Source organism: Panulirus ornatus, chromosome 5 (genome assembly GCF_036320965.1).
Source record: "Panulirus ornatus isolate Po-2019 chromosome 5, ASM3632096v1, whole genome shotgun sequence".
In the NCBI taxonomy this organism is placed as follows: domain Eukaryota; kingdom Metazoa; phylum Arthropoda; class Malacostraca; order Decapoda; family Palinuridae; genus Panulirus; species Panulirus ornatus.
Genome location: NC_092228.1, coordinates 33,101,185 through 33,106,902, shown reverse-complemented (window position 1 = coordinate 33,106,902; position 5,718 = coordinate 33,101,185). Strand labels below are relative to the sequence as shown.

The 5,718-nt window shown below is 37.0% G+C and overlaps 1 non-coding gene across 1 annotated transcript; it reads left to right on the top strand.

Moving 5' to 3' along the window:
- The first annotated feature begins 3,087 nt into the window (after nt 1-3,087).
- On the top strand, nt 3,088-3,159 carry TRNAM-CAU (transfer RNA methionine (anticodon CAU)). The gene has a single exon. It is a non-coding gene; the product is annotated as a tRNA-Met (tRNA).
- Nucleotides 3,160-5,718: the final 2,559 nt, after the last annotated feature.

Genomic DNA, 5,718 nt, shown 5'->3' with positions numbered 1-5,718 from the left:
AGGACAGCGTGACCACGTGGGGTTGTTACTGGTTGAGGCCAGCGTGACCACGTGGGGTTGTGACTGGTTGAGGCCAGTGTGATCACGTGGGGTTGTGACTGGTTGAGGCTAGTGTGACCACGTGGGGTTGTGACTGGTTGAGGCCAGCGTGACCACGTGGGGTTGTGACTGGATGAGGCTAGCGTGACCACGAGGGGTTGTAACTGGTTGAGGCCAGAGTGACCACGTGGGGCTTGTGACTGGTTGAGGACAGCATGACCACGTGGGGTTTTGACTAGTTGAAGCCAGGGTGACCACGTGGGGTTGTGACTGGTTGAAGCCAGCGTGACCACGTAGGATTGTGACTGGTTGAGGCCACCGTGACCACGTGGGGTTGTGACTGGGGTGTTGATGTGTTGTGGTCAGCGTCCAAAAGGTCGTTATCTTAGTATTTCAGGAACGGAGGAAGATCCACAGTGGACGTTTTACAAACACAATGTTGAATCATCACAACTTTTACCGAATCTGATTGAAATCAATGAATGAAATATTTCAAATATGAAAAAATAAGACAAAAGAAAAAGAACGTTTATTAATTCTTTCATTTTTTTACGATTATCTGAAATAATTGCCAGATACTCCAACCTTAGTAACAGTTTCTCTTTGTCTCATGTAGTCATAAAATCCCTACCTGTCTTTACCATGAATGGAAATGATCAATGAATCATTACATTTACTTTGACTCCAATTGTCTCTTCCATTATCTATATATGATGAAATTTGTTCATAGAAATTAAAGGTCAGAGGAGGATAGATAGTTCTACTTTTTCATGACTAATGGTGTTGTTCATTGACAATATGCTGTACTGACCTAAGTTTATACGTATTACAGTAACGATGTGAGAAGTTGATGATATTCCAGGTAAAGGTACAGATTACATCAGTAAACATACCTCTTACATAACTAACCCTGCCTGCCACCTGTGAGAGAAAGAAACTCTCATGATCTTAATGTGTTCATTTGGAAGGATTCTAATGCCTGGTATCAAGGAAATGATATGCATACTGTAATACAGTGATCAATATTGTACGTCATAATGTAAGTGGTGTGTGACTAACTCTAGCTGTAATATTACCTGTTCATTCTTGCTACTAACACCAAGTTGTCTGTTAGTCTTATTACGTACATTAATATACTGTTGTCTTGGCTTTACATCTCTACTAATGATGACACCTAGATCCTTCTCCTGCCTTGATAGTTTTATTTCCACATCTTAAGATGATACTGTAGTTTGCCTGCTATGTGTACACAGTGTAAACATATGTCTACGGTGAATATCATTGGCCATTGTACACTGACGTTGTTCAGCAATGTAGACCCAGGAGAGAACCTTAGACAGCATTACGGTATTTTGTGATGGACGAAAACTTGACTCAATACAAGAAAAAATAATTACACCTTTACTGAGTCTGAGAACCTATCATTGATTGTCATAGAATCCGGATGTAAAATGTATATTGTTACCGGATTTCTATAGAAAGTACGTGGGACATTGTATTAAAGCAAATTATCTAATACGATAATGAATAAAATCCCATAACTTTTCTGTAGCGCAGGATACAGAAATGTATGTAATGTGAAACCGGTAAAATTAACATATCTAACATAAAGATTTCTATTTTGCAGATAACATATATGTTTTACATGTAGAAATCAGTAATATCTTCAACAACCTAAACATAATACCATCAAATTTTATATTACAAGGTTTTTATCCGGCTTTTACCCATTAAAACGATATTGCCCACAAAAAAGTGATGTAGTTATTATCAGTAAAAGGCTTAGAAGGTTTTAAACAAGTTATGAGTTTATATTCTTCAAAACTTTAGTACGAACCTTTATGTATACTTTGAAAAATAGACCTGTTTATTTTACTGTGATGAACACTAATGAAAAAATTATCACCGTGTTACTTAGAAATATTATTTATGAATTAAACTAAAGTGTTTTTCAGAGAAAATGTATACTGATATAAAAAAAACAAACAATCAAGTTTGATAAACTAGTTTATTAAATGACAAATAAAGAATATGATATGTGAATTTCAACAATTTTATTAACATCACAAAAACAAATACATAACCCAAATAATATAAATCATCAAAAGTTATAAAAAAGAATCCCTCTCATGACGTAAGCACTTATAGTATCGGCGGAATCCGGTAACACCTCTTGAATAGCATGTGGAAGACAGAGTGGCTAGGCTCAGAAGCATGTTCTCCACTTCAACTGACTAATGATATGTTAAGACAACACAAACCACATACATCCATTGTGAGGATGGAATCAGGGATGAAACATCTATAACTAGAAAGGTTAAAGATACAAAGATGATGAAATACCTTTACCTGGGATCAGGATCACCTGTGGTAATGGACACACCTTTGTAATGCTTGATCACTTACAACTGATCAACTTTAATACGAAAGTCTTAGGTATTGTCCCTCAGGAAAACTTTTTATAAATATCTATAAAACACATATATATGTTAGATATACACTATCTCTAGAATATATCTTTACCTGGGACGTGTAACACTTGTGTGGATAGACACAACTTTGTAATGCATGATCCATTACATGAAATGTACTTCACTAACGAAGAGTTATACAACGCGTCGTTGGAGAACATTAATCAAATACCTATACAGAATTCTTATGTTAGATAAAACACATTTCTTGATAGTAAACATAAGAAATGACGATGAAAGATCAGGGACGTAGATGTAGATATTTTGTTCAAAGATAAAATACTCCTGCCTTAAACTAGCTCCTTGTGTTGCATTTTCACTTAGATACCCACATGATAATGCGTTCTGTTCTTTAAAATCAAATTCTTATGTTTCTAACATGTTTTTATTATATCTTATATAATCTTAAGGATTCAGGCTTAAAGATCTTGGTTCTGAACAACCATTATAATGCAACACAATACATGTTTGTCATAAACAAATAATCTATCACAATAACCATTATGTTTGTACCAGATTCTTTAAGTCCTCAGTCACGTTTGTTAATATATATGAGATTTTCCCGCCACTGACAAGTGGCTCCGTGGTGTAGTGGTTAGCACATCTGCCTCATAAACAGTTGGTCCGGGTTCGATTCCCGGCGGGGCCTCTGTTTTCAGTATTTTTTTGTGATCGTAAATACTCGTAGGTAGGTTCTCTCTCTCTCTCTCTCTCTCTCTCTCTCTCTCTCTCTCTCTCTCTCTCTCTCTCTCTCTCTCTCTCTCTCTCTCTCTCTATCAGCCGACAGGCAAGTTGAAGAAATCTGGCATTCATCCTTTAAAAATCTGGTATACGAAGAGAGGCTATAATGATTGGATCTCTTCTCCTTTAGGACACGTTGACTTCGCAGCGACTTCATCCAAGTGTTCAAAATTCTGAATAAGTTTAATAAAGTAAACCTCGAGCATCTTTTCGAAATACAAGAAAATACGGTTACCAGGACAAATGGAATAAAACTCAAAGCTAAATGATGAAGTACGGACGTGGGATAAAGTTTCTTTTCCTATAGGTGTGTTTTAGTACTGGAATAAGTTACCGTCAGACGTAGTGAATGCTAAAACCATAAATACATTCAAAAGTCGTTAAGAAAAATATCTTATAAATTCAGGTATACTTTGAGGAAAATGCCAGAAATAAACGGATAAACGACAGCGATAACAGGGATACAAGAAAGCTAATGTGCAGATTAAAGTCATGTAATTTGTATAGACCATCACTAATATAAAGATTATAATTCTTTGTGTATTTAATGATAGAAGATCCAATGATATTTCGCGTGGTAACAGAGTTAGAGTAATCTTCTATTATCAAATACACAAAGAATTATAATCTTAATATCAGTGATGGTCTGTACAAATTAGATAACTTTAATGTTGATAGAATTTGAAAAATGATAAGTTTTTGATACACTCGTTCTCTGTCTTGGGCAATCACATGTTTACCAAATGGCGTCCTAGCTACGTCTCTTCGTTGTATATCAACTGACTGTTATATTTTTCTCTTGTGTCTCCCCTGATGATGTGATTATTACACGAAAGTACACTCGGGAACTTATCGTGTTTCATTTTCCCCGTGGACTTATAGGAATATCTTCATCACGCGCAAAAATTGTGATCCTTTCCAATACATATATATATATATATATATATATATATATATATATATATATATATATATATATATATATATATATATATATATATATATATATATATATATATGAAATTGAGTGGGAGATGTATAAAAGAAAGAGACAGGAGGTCAAGAGAAAGGTGCAAGAGGTGAAAAAAAGGGGAAATGAGAGTTGGGGTGAGAGAGTATCATTAAATTTTAGGGAGAATAAAAAGATGTTCTGGAAGGAGGTAAATAAAGTGCGTAAGACAAGGGAGCAAATGGGAACTTCAGTAATGGGCGCAAATGGGGAGGTGATAACAAGTAGTGGTGATGTGAGAAGGAGATGGAGTGAGTATTTTGAAGGTTTGTTGAATGTGTTTGATGATAGAGTGGCAGATATAGGGTGTTTTGATCGAGGTGGTGTGCAAAGTGAGAGGGTTAGGGAAAATGATTTGGTAAACAGAGAAGAGGTAGTAAAAGCTTTGCGGAAGATGAAAGCCAGCAAGGCAGCAGGTTTGGATGGTATTGCAGTGGAATTTATTAAAAAAGGGGGTGACTGTATTGTTGACTGGTTGGTAAGGTTATTTAATGTATGTATGACTCATGGTGAGGTGCCTGAGGATTGGCGGAATGCGTGCATAGTGCCATTGTACAAAGGCAAAGGGGATAAGAGTGTGTGCTCAAATTACAGAGGTATAAGTTTGTTGAGTATTCCTGGTAAATTATATGGGAGGATATTGATTGAGAGAGTGAAGGCATGTACAGAGCATCAGATTGGGGAAGAGCAGTGTGGTTTCAGAAGTGGTAGAGGATGTGTGGATCAGGTGTTTGCTTTGAAGAATGTATGTGAGAAATACTTAGAAAAGCAAATGGATTTGTATGTAGCATTTATGGATCTGGAGAAGGCATATGATAGAGTTGATAGAGATGCTCTGTGGAAGGTATTAAGAATATATGGTGTGGGAGGCAAGTTGTTAGAAGCAGTGAAAAGTTTTTATCGAGGATGTAAGGCATGTGTACGTGTAGGAAGAGAGGAAAGTGATTGGTTCTCAGTGAATGTAGGTTTGCGGCAGGGGTGTGTGATGTCTCCATGGTTGTTTAATTTGTTTATGGATGGGGTTGTTAGGGAGGTGAATGCAAGAGTTTTGGAAAGAGGGGCAAGTATGAAGTCTGTTGGGGATGAGAGAGCTTGGGAAGTGAGTCAGTTGTTGTTCGCTGATGATACAGCGCTGGTGGCTGATTCATGTGAGAAACTGCAGAAGCTGGTGACTGAGTTTTGTAAAGTGTGTGAAAGAAGAAACTTAAGAGTAAATGTGAATAAGAGCAAGGTTATTAGGTACAGTAGGGTTGAGGGTCAAGTCAATTGGGAGGTGAGTTTGAATGGAGAAAAACTGGAGGAAGTGAAGTGTTTTAGATATCTGGGAGTGGATCTGGCAGCGGATGGAACCATGGAAGCGGAAGTGGATCATAGGGTGGGGGAGGGGGCGAAAATTCTGGGAGCCTTGAAGAATGTGTGGAAGTCGAGAACATTATCTCGGAAAGCAAAAATGGGTAT